The 17,737-nt window shown below is 41.5% G+C and overlaps 1 protein-coding gene across 8 annotated transcripts in view; it reads left to right on the forward strand.

The window, feature by feature from the left end:
* Window positions 1-17,737, forward strand: part of pparab (peroxisome proliferator-activated receptor alpha b) — a 91,475-nt gene that overhangs the window by 42,348 nt on the left and 31,390 nt on the right. For 5 of the 8 annotated variants that reach the window (XM_061677968.1, XM_061677963.1, XM_061677966.1 and 2 more), the window contains 2 exons: window positions 4,245-4,332; window positions 13,304-13,462. The gene's annotated coding sequence lies outside the window, so the exon portion shown is untranslated. Of the gene's footprint in view, window positions 1-4,244; window positions 4,333-11,518; window positions 13,463-17,737 lie in introns of those variants that run through there. The other 3 variants (XM_061677965.1, XM_061677962.1, XM_061677970.1) reach the window with 2 other exon arrangements.

Genomic DNA, 17,737 nt, shown 5'->3' on the forward strand with positions numbered 1-17,737 from the left:
GCAACTTGCATTCATGTGTATGCGTGCAACATTTTCCTTTTACTGGATGATAGCAACTGGCTTCACTTGAAAGCAGACGGTCGGCCAGACTAGACTGTGAGCCAGCTACTATATTAGAATGAGCGATGTTTAGTCAGCAGCCTGATGGGACCGCATGCCTCGACCTTCCCAAATGAAGCATAGACTGTGGCTCTTTTGCATGATGACAATTAAATACGAGATGTCTGCTTTAAAATATCTACTGTATGATCAACAATCAGACACTCAAAGGTCCGAATTTGTACCTAAATTGGAATGCGGCATACTCTGTCACTATAATCAAGTAATAGGATAACAATTGATAGTTCATATTTATTTTTAATAATGCAACTTGATGCAAATGTGCATTTTAGGTGCAAGTATTCTTGTTGTCTACTTGGCTGTTGGCAGTTGACCGTTGTTAGCTCAGGGTAGCCCGTCTCGTTGAGTAGCTCTTGTATGAACGTGCATATTTACAGTTGTTCAATAAAGCTTTTGTAGAGTGCACTGGAAGATGTGGCTATCCTTGACCACTTGTGAAGGAATTACAATACGTTTCAACTAGCGGTGGTAGGCGATATGAAATTAGCTAACATCGATAAGTTACCTTGTGTTTTGGCAATCTTAGATGTGCTGTTGTGGTATGCCAGTTCTTTCTTACAGTAGACACATTGACATTCGTTACCTTCTTTAAGTGTGAAATGATTCTAGACTTTAAAATAATTTCCATCCTAAGTATGACAGTAACTGTAACTGAGTAACTGACCTTTTTGTGCTGCATGACTACGTATTCGTACGTCGCTTCACAAACTAGTTAATCGCACGCCATTCGTTACCGTTGTATGTCGGTACCGTCGTAAACCGAGGAGCCCATGTACTCCAGAAGTAGTACAATTTAGAGACCAAAATTGTAAGATAGGCCTAAAAGGTCAGAGTTCAAACTGTCTCACAAATCTTATGAGTCTTCAGCTTACTTAGCATCAGTATTTGTTTGGCCATGTTTTGTGCGATTTTAACACATTGATTTCCAGTAATGGCAAAGAGATGTCAGGAGAATGAACCACTACACCCATCATCAATACAATTCATTAAAAAGCAACAAAGAGATGTCAGGAGAATGAACCACTACACCCATCATCAATACAATTCATTAAAAAGCAATTGCACATGCTAATGTGAATAGGTTAAGCCGAAAGCGTAATGGCTAATGACTAGCATGGCATATTTTGGACAATTTTACTGCCCATAACCTGTGTCTTCAAAGCATGAGTAATTTTAGTATGCAAACATTTTTTTTTCTACTTTTATGACAATTATGAATGAGAAATGTGTTGCTTAGAAATTTCCCTGTAAAAAGTTACTAGACATTTTATGATGGCAAAAAATCAACCCTGGAACAAATTAATTTTATCATTTCCTTTGGGGAGAAAACATTTTCAAATTGGAACAACTTGAAAGTCAATTAGCACCACAGGATCAAATGTGGTGCCAATTTTCCGACTCCCGTCGCCAGCCCAACCAACTTCATCAGCTTCCAGTTTGCTCCCGCATTGACGGCATGTTACTTGTCACGTGAGCATGACAAAATCCAGATGATGTCTGGTGGGATATATTGTGGTCATCCACAACCATGCAATTCTCATTTAATTATGTCGATTCTACCACCCTGCTTGGTCTCTCTTTCACCCAAAGAACAGTATGTTCAAGTCGTCAAAATGCCATTCGACTCTGTCCACAGTGTGAGTATGCCAGGGCGCACTTACCATCCGACTCTGTCCACAGTGTGAGCATGCCTGGGCGCACTTACCATCCGCTCATCACCGAGCGACAAAATCGCAAACAAATTACAGTTGGCAAATTAACACCTGCACACCTGGTGATTGACCCTCACACACATTAGCAAATCTGCGACACAAACAACATTTTGAGGTGCCACATCATTTATTTATTTATTTTTTAACCACAAACGTGGCACAATTGTCAAGGAAGAAGCTGATTTCTCTGGCCACTGTAAGCTATATAATAATAATTCAAAGCGAGGAAACAGGCAAGAAATACAGAAGAGTGTGGCTATTTCAGGCTCATGGCCATGATCGCACCATTCATTGACTGTACTCGTGCATTTTGGTGACAAGACTTTACATACCTCACTTTTTAGCCTAAGGTACATATGAAATGAATGTATTATTTTAAAATACAACATACGGACGTCAATTTGTACCTGAAACTATAATTTTTGTTAAAGATTGTGTGATAGGACACATTTTGGATGGGCTGTTACATCTGCGGCATTGCGGCACCGTTCATCTGCGATACAAATCTTAACAAAACTAGTGTCCGACAGTCGGCTAGTCATGAAAACTAGTTTCAGAACCCTACACGCTGCGTGACAGCTCAGTAGCATTTGGTCGCATCGCTTAGTGTGCGGCAGGCCACAGACATTACATGCTCTTAGTGCATTGTGACGTGGGCCTACTGATGTATTTGCTGACAAAGTTGACCTTAGTGTGTTTCCGAGGACTGCGAGACACCGTAACATGCACACGGGCCACAGCATTAGGTACAACTAATGAGGCACTTTTATTAAAATTGTGGTTGGCTGGGGACCAGTCCAGGGTGTAAGCCGCCTCTGCCCAAAGTCAGCTTGGATGGCTCCAACTCAGCCGTGACCCTTTTGAGGACAAGCACTATAAAAAATGGATGAATGGGGGCCTTTATTAATATAACTCTTCGGTTGAGATTGTTACAGGTATTTAACCATATTTTTAGGATTGTGGTTGAAGGTAACTAAGTTTGTATCATTAATTCCATGTAAGGGCTCTTAGTATGATGCAGCACAGTTTTATGAATCTGGAAGCTCAATACATTTTCAGTATTGTACCTCTTTATATGTGTTTAATCGTCCTTGTGCTTGTTTATGACTGCTCCAAAACGCTCACAGCAAGTCTAACAGTGATAACAGATCAGAATCAGAATCAGAATCATCTTTATTTGCCAAGTATGTCCAAAACACACAAGGAATTTGTCTCCGGTAGTTGGAGCCGCTCTAGTACAACAAACAGTCAATTTACAGAACACTTTGGGGACATAAAGACATTGACAAAAAACAATTGTGCAAAAAGATGCAGAGTCCTCTAGCACTTAGAGCAGTTCGAACGACTAATATTGCAATAGTCCGGTGCAATGACCATTGTGCAAAGGGCGCTGAGACTTCAAGGAGTGTATGCGGTTTAAAGTGACGAGTAGTGCGATCATCTGGGACAATGTTGGTTGTGCAATGCTGACATGCTTAACATCTAGCATTAAAAAAACGCACACAAAAACATGCTAAAACTCCATCCATCCATTTTCTGAGCCGCTTCTCCTCACTAGGGTCGCGGGCGTGCTGGAGCCTATCCCAGCTGTCATCGGGCAGGAGGCGGGGTACAGCCTGAACTGGTTGCCAGCCAATCGCAGGGCACATACAAACAAATAACCATTCGCACTCACAGTCATGCCTACGGGCAATTTAGAGTCTCCAATTAATGCATGTTTTTGGGATGTGGGAGGAAACCGGAGTGCCCCGAGAAAACCCACGCAGGCACGAGGAGAACATGCAAACTCCACACAGGCGGGACCGGGGATTGAACCTGGGTCCTCAGAACTGTGAGGCTGACGCTCTAACCAGTCGTCCACCGTGCCGCCCTGCTAAAACTCATAATGTTAAAATTGGGGAAAATCATGGAACAGGTGCAAATTGTGGTAAAGCCTGCTGAGATTGAGGTGAATGTAGTCAGTTACTATTTCGAATGAGAACTGATTTAGTTGCTAACATGCTAACAGTTGGTAAGATACAGTATATCCTAATAGCTGAGTACAGAAAATGCTTATGTAGCTCAATAAGGATTTCACATTATGCCCTGTAGTCGAGTACAATTTCAAAATAGAATTGATCAAATGTCATCAGTTGGTAAGCTGACATCCAATATATTAACTTAGTTATGGAGAGCACTAAAGCTGATTGATTATTTAATGTGGTCACTATTTTTTTTTTTTAGGGCTGCCATTCTTTTACAATGGGAAATGTTTTTACTTAACATTTTAGCATATACAAACAATATATTCTGACTTTCTTGTGGTTGTATTCTAACAGTGTAAAGTGATGGTCATCTATTATCAAACAGAAGATGTTTCCACACCACTCCACCTACCTTATGATGAGTTATTTTCAATCTGTCTTTTTGTAGCGGTAAAAGATGGTTTTCTCCTGTGGCCTGCTGCTGTGCTACGTCGACGGTCCGGCATGATGTGTCCCATCTTCATTGTGCAGAGGAGGTGAGAAACACATTGTGAAGCATACCAAGTGAGAAGTCACAGTACTGTAATGGCAAATACAGCAAAGCTAGTTTTGACTGATGTGACAGTTGGGACTTGATGACTCTTACTACTTGAGATATTTGAACCAGTTCTGTTCACTTTCCATTTTAGTTCTAACACATCCATCCATCGATCCATTTTCTGAGCCGCTTCTCCTCACTAGGGTCACGGGCATGCTGGAGCCTATCCCAGCTGTCATCGGGCAGGAGGCGGGGTACACCCTGAACTGGTTGCCAGCCAATTGCAGGGCACTAGTTCTAACACACAATGCAAAATTCCATAGACTGACTAACAAATCTGGTATCGAAAGTATATAAATCGGTATTTGAACACAAATTATGCAGCAACACATGTAGCCAGACATTGTAACAATATATCACAAGGGAAAAATTATTACTGCAGCTGAGTGGTTGTGACAATCTTCTTGGTGTACAGGTACATCTCAATTAATTTGAATATGGTAGTTGGTCAACGTGCGCACACCACAAGGAGCCGCAAAATTAATACATTAAATCATGAAGCACAAACTATTTTAATTCTTTACACTTAATTATGGTATTACAGTATGTTTTTGTAAGTTAAGGCACAACTGTATATCAAAACAGTTATTGCAGAATTTCTTGCAATATGATAACAGTGAGCCGATACCGGCTTGTCCTGCTGGTCACATATAGAAGGAGAGGTCTTAAAATGTAATCAGCCTAAAAAATGTCATTTAATTACAGGACATGTGTACAGTAAAAAAAATTTTGTGTGTCAAAGCGGGTGAGCAGTGTGAATCTGCGGAAGGACTGAATGTTGCCAGACTGTCCTTTGGGGTGAGGTAGTAGGTTGTATAGTTTTAGGGTCACACCCTTCCTGTCAGATAACTATACAACTTACTGTCTTTCCTGAAGTGACTGTAATGTCATCTGATGATTGGACCTCCACAGGACCACTGATGACGTTCTCTAAGCTGCAGCACCCCCGTGTGGCGGTTCATTGTAACTGCACTTTTAGCTACTTTGCACTCGGTGACCTTGTGCTGGAGCGTTTGTTGCATCAGCCCATGATGTTTTCATTGCTGTTTGATTAGTTTTAGTTGCATGACCGTGAGCCTTCCTGATGTTCGTACGGGGTGAGGTAGTAGGTTGTGTGGTTTCAGGGTAGTGATGTTGCCCAATCAGAAGATAACTATACAACCTACTGCCTTCCCTGAAGGGCAGCAATACGTCACCAGGCGGACTTGACGCTACCCGTCATGGCGACCGACAGGTAAAGTCACTTCACCATGAGGTTTGCAAATGGTTGGGATTATTATTTTTTTGCTTGAGATTTTAATAAAAGGTATGAAAATGAATTTGTGTTTATCAATTATTTGAAAAAGTATGACTATTAACATGTATATTTGTTTTGTTCTATTTTATTTTGCTGTTGACTCATCCTTCCAAAGTCTTTTGACTGGGATTTTAAAGTATTTTGGTTTTACATAATTATCTGTTGTAAATATGATTCCCCCCCCCCAATAAGATTTCACAATGCATTAATATAAACATTCAGTGAACGACGAAAATGTGAACAGTAATACGATAAAAGTTCCCAAAATTTGTTTACAAAAATGTGATTACAGAAAAAAAAAACATAACACACACGTACATACCACTTTCTGACCTAATCATTTCATACTATGACTTCTTCTCACCATTTTTGTATTTTTTTTTTCTTGACCGAGATCACAATGTGCTGAAAAAAAAGTTGTATAAAAATGCTGTTGGGTCAAAGCACTTCCGATGTTAAGAAAAGCCATTTCAGACCCTAACTAGTACTGACTTGCATATTCTGTGGGAAATTAAGCTCTCCTGGGAAGAAAAAGACCATTCATTTTGTCGTTTAGCATAGCATTAATATAGTAGTATAAACAAAGTATGTCGCTGCTATTGAGATTGTGGTGAGCAGCCACCGGAAGGGAGTAGCTACAGTATTCAATAAACCAATGTAAAGTATACACCATGAACTGGTTGCCAGTCGATGTTAAAACAAGCACTCACATTCACGCCTCTGGACAATTTAGTCTATAAACCTGACATGCAGGTTTTTGGAATGTGCGAGGAAGCCGGAGTACCGTAGAAAACCACCTGGGAGCGCATGCAAACTCTAAAGGTAATTTAGTTGCTCTAATAAAAACATTTTGTCAGTGTTGCAGAAACAACTAAATTCTGAACTCAGTAATAATGATAAAAGTACTCAAAAAGGCAATTTGCTGCAGGAATAAAACAATTTCACCACTGTTTACCTGCTTTTGGGGGGTGGGGGGGATAGTATGAGCTCATTGGACTGTACATTAGGTACCTCGCCGATTCACCGACAGTCCACAAGACCACTATCGGCTAATACATGCTAGCCTAGCTACGGGTTACAGGCGACTTGGAAGTGGCGCCGCCCAACTTGCAATGAGTCCACATGGCTCACCACAACAAACACGAGCTCAAATAAAAGACTTAGGGAAGATAATGTTTTTGGGTCGTCAGAGCTTGATGGGTAGCTCCACGATGTAGTTGTGCTAGAACTAGGCCAAGCTATTAATTCTAACGAGCAATCCCAGCGAACAGCCATAGACTGGCAGGCCTCATACCAGAAAGTATGTCCAGTTGGCTGTCACTGGGATAGTTTTTAGCCCCACACAAAAAGTCATTGCAAGTTTCAAAAATTTCATGAATTTAGAAGCAAAACACAAACATGACTGGCCAATGTGACCTATATAACCCCTGGGGGAGTATCTTTTTGAGAAGAAGTAACAGCTGAGATAAGTAGTTGCACAAGTGTGCACACCCTCTTGTAACTGGGGATATGGCTCTGTTCAGAATGAACCAATCTTTCAAACTCTAAATATGAGTCAGTACACAACTGCCACCATTTAAAGTGCCTCTGATTAACCCCAAACAAAGTTCAGCTGTTTTAGTAGGCTTTGGAACAGAAAAACACCCGCAGACACCACATTGAAGCGATTTAAGTCTGTAAAGTGAGTTGAATGCTTAAAAAGAGTGATGAGACAATGGCCCAAGTGTGCATCCTGTCTGTCTAAAGGGCATCCTCTGCTAAACATTCGGCATCCGCTGGTGGGTTTCATTACTTCAACGTGCAGTAGGGACTGATGAAAAGCCATCAATTAAACAGTCATTCATTGCTTCAGGCCTCTGATGTCACAGTGCCATCAATGAGAGCATTGATCAAATATTCAGCTAGTGGATTTGATTGAAACCACTGCTAGAAACCACTCAAATTATATAACTACACGAGACGCGTTCATATAAAGTATATTCAAAAATAAATCCATGGAAGGCGGCACGGTGAACGACTGGTTAGAGCGTCAGCCTCACAGTTCTGAGGACCCGAGTTCAATCCCTGGCCCTGCCTGCGTGGAGTTTGCATGTTCTCCCCGTGCCTGCGTGGGTTTTCTCCGGGCACTCCGGTTTCCTCCCACATCCCAAAAACATGCATTCATTGGAGAGACTAAATTGCCCGTAGGTGTGAATGTGAGTGCGGATGGTTGTTTGTATGTGCCCTGCGATTGGCTGGCAACCAGTTCAGGGTGTACCCCGCCTCCTGCCCGATGACAGCTGGGATAGGCTCCAGCACACCCGCGACCCTAGTGAGGAGAAGCGGCTCACAAAATGGATGGATGGATGGATATCCATGGAAATTATTTCTTTGTTGGATTACTGTGTGTGTGTATAAATAATAATGGTAGACTGAATAAGAGCGCCATCTAGTGTATACATATGCCCCTTTTAGTTTTTAATGCTGCCCAACAATTTATAATTGTATAGCTGTACGTTAAGACAATGCTGAATATACCATTATTGTTGTTGTTCTTGATGGCCTTCTTTTTAATGGGATTTTGGAGTGTAGAGAAATCATATGTTGAAAAAATAACTTTGTCTGAAATTGTGTTTTATTTTTTTAAAGTTAGCCATTTGCCCCTACTGCTAATATGAGTAGTACTGTTTCTAATAATAAACATGATACTTATATAATTAGCAATATTCATTTTTAAAAAGTGCCACTTGATCCTCTTAATTGTTTAATTTTCTGCACTAATATTTATTTATACCAAATAATATATTATTTTTTATTATTATACAGAAGTTCCAAAATAGTCACTGATGGTGTAGTGGTACACTCGCCTGACTTTGGTGCAGGCAGCGTGGGTTCAGTTCCCACTCAGTGACGGTGTGAATGTGAGTGCGAATGGTTGTCCGTGTCTATATGTGCCCTGCCACTGACTGGCGACCAGTTCAGGGTGTAGTCCGCCTTTTGCCCGAAGTCAGCTGGGATAGGCTCCAGCGTCCTGCGACCCTAACCAGGATAAGCGGTGTTGAAAATAGATGGATGGATGGAAGTTCCAAAATCTCAAGGTTTGCATTTTCCATTTTGCAATGATAGCTCACCATCAGTAGATGGCAGCAGCGATCACTTTGTTTCTGCCAAGTCCCCACACCCCATTGTGAGCCACTTTTGTGTACGTACATCCAGTACACTTCATATGTACCACTTGACAATCAAAATAAACATGATAGATGCGTGGAAAGAATTACAATTTACTGTAATCCGTCCACGTTAACCCCATTCTGAAACACAAACAGAAAACACGTTCATGCAGATTCCAGAATATCAGTTCCAATCATTTTTCCGGGTTCTTAGCAGAGGCTACCATTTTTTTTGCATATTAGCATTCAAGATGTGAAGCCTTATCAATCTTTCTTTAGGGAGGTTAGAATTTACCAGTGCTTAGTATACATGGTAACAGGTTGGCGCAGAATGGCTGTGACTAACTTCTTTCAGTTCATGGACCCCTACTGTTCAGCCTGTATATGCTACCCTTTGGTCAAATTCTTCAGAACTAACCACAACAAAACTAATTGTTTTTGGAAATAAAGAAAAGAAGATTGCTGTGAGTAAATAGCTGGAGTCATTCTTTAAAAACCAAAGACCAAGTCTGAAACCTTGTGTACCAATGAGTCCAACTTAACTTTCAACATATCAAATCAATTACTAAAACTGCCTTCTCCCATCTGAAGAACATAACCAGAGTGAAGGCTTGCATGTGTCAAGCAGACCAGGAGAAGCACCCATGCTTTTATCTCAGCTAGACTTGACTATTGTAATGGTCTTCTGACTGGACTCCCCCAAAAGAGTGTTAAACAGCTGCAGCTCATTCAGAATGCTGCAGCTTGGGTTCTGACCAGAACAAAGAGTTCAGAGCATGTTACTCCAAAGTCTTTGCACTGGCTCCCAGTCAGCTTTAGAATAGATTTGAAAGTTCTGCTACTGGTCTATAAATCGCTAAATGGTTTAGGTCCTGAATACATGAAATAAATGCTAATGGAATATAAACCCAGTAGGGCTCTGAGATCGACAGATTCGGGTCAAATAGTGGAGCACACAGTCCAAAGCAAACATGGTGAAGCAGCATTTAGCTATTATGCTTCACACGAATGGAAGACGTTGCTAACAGAAGTGGCGTTAGCCCCAAGTGTGCATCTTTTTAAGGCGAGGTTAAAAAACAATTATTTTTCATCCTTTTTAGAGCATTTCCACTTTTAATTGATATTACTTGCACTGTACGCTGTTTTAATTGTACTTTCTTTCTTTGTTTTAAATTGTGTAAACTGCATTTCCACTTTTAAATGATATTACTTGCACTGTACGCTGTTTTAATTGTACTTTCTTTCTTTGTTTTAAATTATGTAAACTGTTTTTTTGCTCTGTTTTTAAATGCTCTCAATCATGTAAATCACATTGAGTTGCCTTGTGTATGAAATGCACTATATAAATAAATTTGCTTTGCTTTCGATAAGCGAAGTGGAGTAAAACAAGCTAAACGTTGCTCTTAGATTTGTTCCTGCCCGTATGATGAGAATGTGCTTTAGCTATATGTCGTGCAAGGTGGATATTTGTGCATCTTATTTCATAAAACCCTGACTGTTGAGTTGTGTGGTAAACACTGGCCTTCCGTTCATGTTCATTGTATTGCTTATTTACCGAGTGATTTACCAGCTATGTAACATGCTAGTGAGATTTGCCTGATAATTGCTTAGCAAAGCTACTTCTGCAAGCCAAAAGAGCCTCCGTTTTCCTAGTGCCACTCATCAGTGCCCCAATAGTAACGCACAGTGACTTGAATAAGTACCTTCAATGTGATTACTGGTCTGGAAATTCTAACACATTACATTACTCCATCCATCTTCTTTACCGCTTATCCTCACTAGGGTCACAGGCTCTGCTGGAGCCTATCCCAGCTATCTTTGGGCGATAGGCGGGGTACACCCTGAACTGGTCATCATCCAATCGATAAACGAACAACCATTCACACCTCCGGGCAATTTAGAATCGTCAATCAACCTACCACACGTTTTTGGAATGTGGGAGGAAACCAGAGTTCCCGGAGAAAACCCACGGAGGCACGGGGAGAACATGCAAACTCTACACAGGCGGGGCCGGAATTTGAATCACGGTCCTCAGAACTGTGACGCAGATGTGCTAACCAGTCATTCACCGTGCCGATTAGATTACTTTTCACCCCAAAAAGTGGTCATATCAGTAACGCGTGCATTCCTGGCATCACTGGTCGTAATTAACACAAACATCCAGGCATGGACGTTAGCATTATTAGAATTTTTATTTTGCGGGGCCGAAGTTTAAAATAGTTCTAAAACTCAAGCTCACAACGGCCACAAAATGCTCGGTTACAGATAGCAACAGACGCATGTCTGTTTTTAATTCAAGCTTTTTTTTTTTTTTTTTTTATAAGAATTCGCTTTGTCTTGATTTGTCTCTTCTCTTTCAAAAAGCGCACGTGCCGAGGTGCCTCAACTTCCTGGTGTTGAGTAAAGCTTTGCATAATCCTCACTGACTGTTAAAAGTGGGGGGGGTCACAGTGGTCCCAGGGCCCACACTGAGGTGGGAGTTGGGGACGGTGCGGGGGTAGTCTGACTCGAGCTGCCACCAGGAGGCAAGCCAGGCGCTACTGAGGAGCCAAAGATGTGTCCAGAATGTGATGAAGGGCCGAAATGAGGAATGGGATGGGGAAACAAGGGACAGAGGGATGCTAACAAGGTCGCACAGTGAATCGAGTTTTTTTTTTTTTTAAATGTATAATGGGTAACGCAATAGGAAAACTTGGCCTCTTATTCACCCCCTCTGTGGTGTAAGGTCCAATTTCAATATATGGAAGGATTGATGGCACGCGCAAAATGTTTCTGGTCTCTCTTAGGGGCCTTTTTCTTAGTGCACAATAAATTTCCCTCACGGCTCTACAGTATTTTGTCTTGTGGCATCATTGATAAAGACCATATTTTAAAAATATGTAAAATGTCTTAATGCCTCCAAAAATATAATAATGCTTAATTTTAATTGACACTTCCAGAGGTATTATCCATCCATCCATCCCTTTTCTGAGCCGCTTATCCTCAAGGGTCACGGGAGTGCTGGAGCCAATCCCAGCTATCATCGGGCAGGAGGCGGGGTACACCCTGAACTGGTTGCCAGCCAATCGCAGGGCACATATAAACAAACATTCGCACTCACATTCACACCTACGGGCAATTTAGAATCTTCAATTAACCTACCATGCATGTTTTTGAGATGTGGGAGGAAACCGGAGTGCCCGGAGAAAACCCACGCAGGCACGGGGAGAACACGCAAACTCCACACAGGCGGGGTCGGGGATTGAACCCCGGTTCTCAGAACTGTGAGGCAGACACTCTAACCATTAGTCGCTCACCGTGCCGCCCCAGAGGTAATAAAGTGATTTGAAGATAATTTATGAAAACTTGTGCAAAAGACTGAGAACTGTGCAAAAGATTGAGAACTATGTAGGACTCATTGTGGAAGACAGAGAGAGCGTTGATCTGTTTTTTTACGACCTCAGTTTTCCTGATTATTTGGGTGTGGTTGAAACGGGGCCCCGTGATGCACTTGGGAATGAGTCGCCCCTCCCCCCACAATATAGGAACTGAACGTCTTCATTCGCAATTGTGATGTTCGGTTTGCTTGTTGGCTATGCCGACACCCCAAAAATGCGTCTTCCTTTCCTTATTCATTATTTAATTGTATGTTTTTCTTCATTTTCCTAAAGAATGTCAGAGATAAAATGTTCTTCTATTTTATTAAAAAAAAATTCTTGGTGGTCCAAAAGAATGTCAATGTTAGATTTTTATTTTATTTTTACATTTCTTTCATTTTTTTCCCAGTTGTCCTGAATGCCAGCGGATATACATTTTTATTCTATTTAATTGCACTTTTCGTTTTTCTATTTATTGGTGTCCAGATGAATGGCAATAATAGATATTTTTATTGAAATATTTTTTTTCCTTTTTTCTTGATTGGCCTATAACAGTGATTCTCCAAGTGTGGTACTAGTACCAGTAGTTGTACTTGGGCGCTCTCTCGTAGTATGCGAAAGAATCACTGCCTAGGTGCAGTATACTACTTATTTGTACAATCAATCTTGAATTAATGTCTTTTTTTAAAACTTATTGAGGTACAATTTGAGAGTTAACTTTATTGTGCAATGCATTTTCATTGAATAATTAAAATCGTTTTTTCAGAGAGTTTTGATTGATTATTTTTTTTCCATTTAATGTCGTGTGTATTCAATCATGATCGATGTACTGAGTGTCATGTGAGGACAGCCCAACTTTTGGGAACGTGAGGGGGGGCGTCTTATAGACCCCCCCCCCCCACACTTTGCAATTTGTTTTTAAAGGGGCCGCACTTACTTTAAATGTAAACCACCTATTGGCTGAAAGTGTAGGTGTGTGGCTCACGGACGCGGAAGTGGGGCGGTGTCGCGAAGTGTGCCTTTGCCGTCGTCACTTCCGGCGGGCGTGAGCCTCGGCGGACGGTCCTTGGTTTTGTACGGACGTGTTGCTCCCCTTTTTTTTGACAGCGGGCAGACAGGGCAGGCAGCAGCAGCAGCGCCGCAGGGGGAAACAAAACAAGGACTCGCCCGGGCTGTGCTGCTCCCTCCCTCGGCCTCTGTCTCCCGCTTCTCGTCCACAGACACCCGGGCGACATGCTGGTTCCGGTTCGAGCTTCCCCTAATAAGGTAAGACGTGTTCTTTTCGTGCGCCAAACACAACGCGCACACAGAATGTTATTCTGACAGCTTTATTGTCTGCAGGCACGCTTAATCAGATTTCAGTTTTCGTATTGTTGCACGCCTGCGCACTGGCGCAGATCCAGTGCAGGCTGCCCGATGATGTAAGCCAGCCAGTGCATCAACACGATGGCTGCGCCTCCTTGTGCAAAGGCATTCTTACAGTCCAGTTAGTGCGCACATGCGGTAACTATACTGTATAGTAATGCATATTAATGACCTAATGACCAGAGCACAGGTGTAAACTACAAATGCTTGATGACTAAACTCTCTATTTAAACACATACCAAATTGCAGAGCACATAACATCAAAATGAGACATAACATTATGGTATAACCGTACAATTGGACGTAAGAAAATCAAATTAGCTAATGCAGTGGTTCTCAAAACTTTTTACACCAAGTAGCTTAGCATGACCAATATATTTCATATTATAAACCGCTGTGAGGTGGCTGGGGTATCTGATTCGGATGCCTCCCGGACGCCTCCCTGGTGAGGTGTTCCGGGCACGTCCCACCGGGAGGAGACTCCGCGGACGACCCAGGACATGCTGGAGAGACTACGTCTTTCGGCTGGCCTGTAAACGCCCTGGGACCCCCCTGGAAGAGGCTGGGGAGAGGGAAGTCTGGGCATCCCTGCTAAAGCTACTGCCCCCGCGATCCGACCTCTGATAAGCGGTAGAAGATGGATGGATGAATAAACCGCTGTAACATTATCCACAGTTTGAACATGATGAACATGAGCCTGCGCGTAAAGCTGGAAGATGTAACTTCTGTTGCATCCTCAGTTTTAGAACGACAAACTGTCGCTTCGATATGAAGCCTTGTATGCTATGTGTGAGTATAGATGCAGCATACACAGTCGAATGTTTCTGCAGTAATAGTTTTAAAAAATCACAAAATTGGGGCTACAGCATTTTTTTTATTTTTTTTTTTAGGCTAAACTAGTCATGAGACCCATTGATGTGTTGTCACACCCCGCAGCAGAGGTTTTTTTTCCGTGGTTGTGCTCAATATACATTTTATTCTCTTAATTTCTTCATTTTATTCTTTGCACACCCTGGAAAAAAGGTTAATAGGGTGAGCAGTGCCTAATTTGAATGAGAAAAGACAGTCTCCTCAGAACGGGCTGTTTCCTAAAAAGGTGTGCAGTAATCTTTTTATCTTTGGCGTAATTGACAAAAACATGTTTAAAAAGTATAGGGGGGGGATGTAGTCTTGAAATGTGCATTTCTTTGCATCTCCATCTCTGACTTCAGCTGTAGCACACTTTAAGAGCCTGCACTTGACGCTCGTGATTCCATCGTTTGCCAATCGATTGAGAGGGCGCTAACAAGCCCAAAGGAGGTCAAGCTCTCTGCTGACTTGGGGGAGCCTAAACGCGAGAGTGCAAGTGATGAGCTGAAGACAGATGCTTCTTCCGATTCTCTTTCTATATATATGATTACCCCCTCTGTGCAATGTGTCCTGGTCGCGTCGCCGCCTCAATGACTTGGATTTTACTTTTTGGGCCAAACTTAATCGTCCTTAAGAGCCTTATCTTAAAAGTTTCCAAGTATTTTGATCTTTTTTTTTTTTTAAGTAGCGGTCTTAGAACAACTCTAAAAGATAACATCAACATGCGCAATACTACTATGTGGTCATTGAAAAAACAAAACATAGAAGTCGCTTCACATCAGTGCATTTAGATGCGACTAATCTCGATTTGCTTTTTTTCCTCAATATTCTGAGTATGTAAATGATAGCAAAATAATCCAGTGACAGTTAGTCAAAAATTTTAAGATTTATCTTTTGGGAAAAATAATGCTTTGATGGAGCAAATGTTTTTAATTTTGCTTTATTAAGGGCACTGGTGTCCAAGTCAAGGCCAGGGGCCAGATCCAGCCCACCACAAAATTATTTTGTGGTCCACTAAAACAAATAAGGTGTCTACCTAATGTTTCTTGTTTAATGGATTTTTTTGGCTCATTCTGCGTCATAGACTGGCAGTTGATTTTTGACTTCATATTCAGTGGCCTTTCATTTTAACTTTGGTTTGACTGACCATTAGTTTGTAATTTCATAATTCAAAATCAGTGGAAAGTTAAAACAAGGTGCCTTTTAGGATTCTGGTTTTTGCCTTTCCTTTCCTATCCGAGTGAGATGACCCGGAAGTACTTGGAGGAAAAGGTTGTTCGAAGTCTAAAATGCTCAGGCAAGGTGTCTTGATTCAACCTTAAACTCATCTTTACGAAAGGATGTTACCCCAGAAGTTAAAGCAACAGGCCACCGATGAAGTTTACCCGCTCACCATAAGAAAATGAAATTCAAACTTCACATTTAAGAAAAACTACTGGGGCTTAAGTGATGCTCACTGTTGCAACAACTTGAGTGAAATAAATATGACAAGCACGCATAAATTGAAGGAGCGCTTTTTGTAGTTCATCTTCGTAAAACAGTAATTTCACGCGAAAGACATAACGTCAGCAATACTAACCGTCGTGCAATGATGTCGGTGAGTAAAAGTGGAGTCAAATTCATTTTAAATGGTGGTATCTTTTCCTATGTTGGAAAGGAAGCACTTTTTAATCTAGCCTTGACCTGATGACGTTTTCCACAAAGGTTAAGGGAAGGTGCTATAAAGTTTAAGAGATTTGACATTCCGAAGAGACCCAGTTAATCACTGGTGCTGTCTTTCCAGGACTTTTGTACTATGGCCACCATAATGACTTTCAAAGAATCGTTGTGCTTGATTTATTGAAGTAGTGTACTCCTTTTTTTCATGTGGAAGCCTAAAGGGGAAATAGCGCAGTATCTGCTCTGATATACAATTTGTCCCAAGTTGGAACCCAAGATTTATATAATTGGCGTCTGCCGCAGAAGAGACTGTTTACATAGTTGGATGTATAAGAACAACAACAAAATGAGAGGCGGGATTTTTCTCCTCTTATGTGGTGAAATTGGACATTCCGATTCTCGCTTTGCGACGGAAGTTTCAAATGTTTAGGTGGGTGAGGTGGATTGTCAGCGGGCTAAGCAACAACCGTAGGTGTTCCACATGATTGCACTTCGCACTACCAGTGGTGAAAGATGTTTGCATTGGGACAGGTCATTGCATTGGACCACCGTTTTGTTTTCATTAAGAAATAGTTTTAGGTTTGTGTAGGGGGACTTCTAGGCTGAAAAGTGACATAATACCAGTTTTTGGCACAATTAGTATATGCGTCATGGGCGCGTAAATTTAAAAAACACTCCAGGAATTAGATATCTTCAGATCGGAATTGGGTGTTTTCCACGATAAGTATCTGATATGTGCCAAGGCGAATGCAGCTTAAATGCACAGATGGGATATACCTTGTCAATGCAAACTCGACATCATTGAAATAACCGATTGGTGACACACACACCCACACACACACACACCTACCCTCGTATGCCCAAACACTTGTGGAGTGTTCTGTAAAGTTCAGATACAGCCATATGGGATTTGTGTCATTTGAAATGTACATGGAAATAAAAAAATAAAAATTGATAGGACTCACAGCCAATGTAGGCTACTGACCAACTTTTTGGTGTCATGCGTCCAACAAGAGAGCACTGAATAAAGATGTTGACTTCCTTGTTATCTTTCTGTGCTAGCTGCTAGCTGACTGCCAGAAGCATTTTCCGTTAACTGGCTAGGGCTCCATCGATATCGGCAAACTTTTTGTGAGCAAAGGACTTTTATTTATTTTTATCTTTTGTGACTGGTGTCATGCATTTGACTCCCATCTGTCTATGCTGTTTGACAGTAAGGAGCACTGAGTGATGATTTAGACTACCACGTTAGCGTCCTTTACTAGCTGCTTGCTAGTAAAGGAGTTAGTGTTTGACATGTGCGTATATACATGCGTATATACATTTTCTATAGCACTTTTTAGAGTTTCGAGTCAGTTTATCTCAACTGACTTTGGGCGAGAGAAGCGGGTTACACCCTGGACTGGTCGACGACCAATCGCAGGGCACATGTACACATTCACATTCATACCTACGGACACTTTCGAGTCTTTATGAACCTAACATGGAATGTGTTACTTGCCTGCTCAAGTTAAAAGAAATGAGATATGGATTTGATTGTGTATAAGACATGGGTTTAAATGGGATTTTCAATTACAAACAATTGTCCATTGTTAGTAACTGGCTATTCTTTGCTTGTCCACTAAGAGCCTACCTTGGCACGTTTCACCTTTTGAGCGTTGTCTATAC

Source organism: Phycodurus eques, chromosome 5, assembly GCF_024500275.1.
Source record: "Phycodurus eques isolate BA_2022a chromosome 5, UOR_Pequ_1.1, whole genome shotgun sequence".
NCBI lineage: Eukaryota > Metazoa > Chordata > Actinopteri > Syngnathiformes > Syngnathidae > Phycodurus > Phycodurus eques.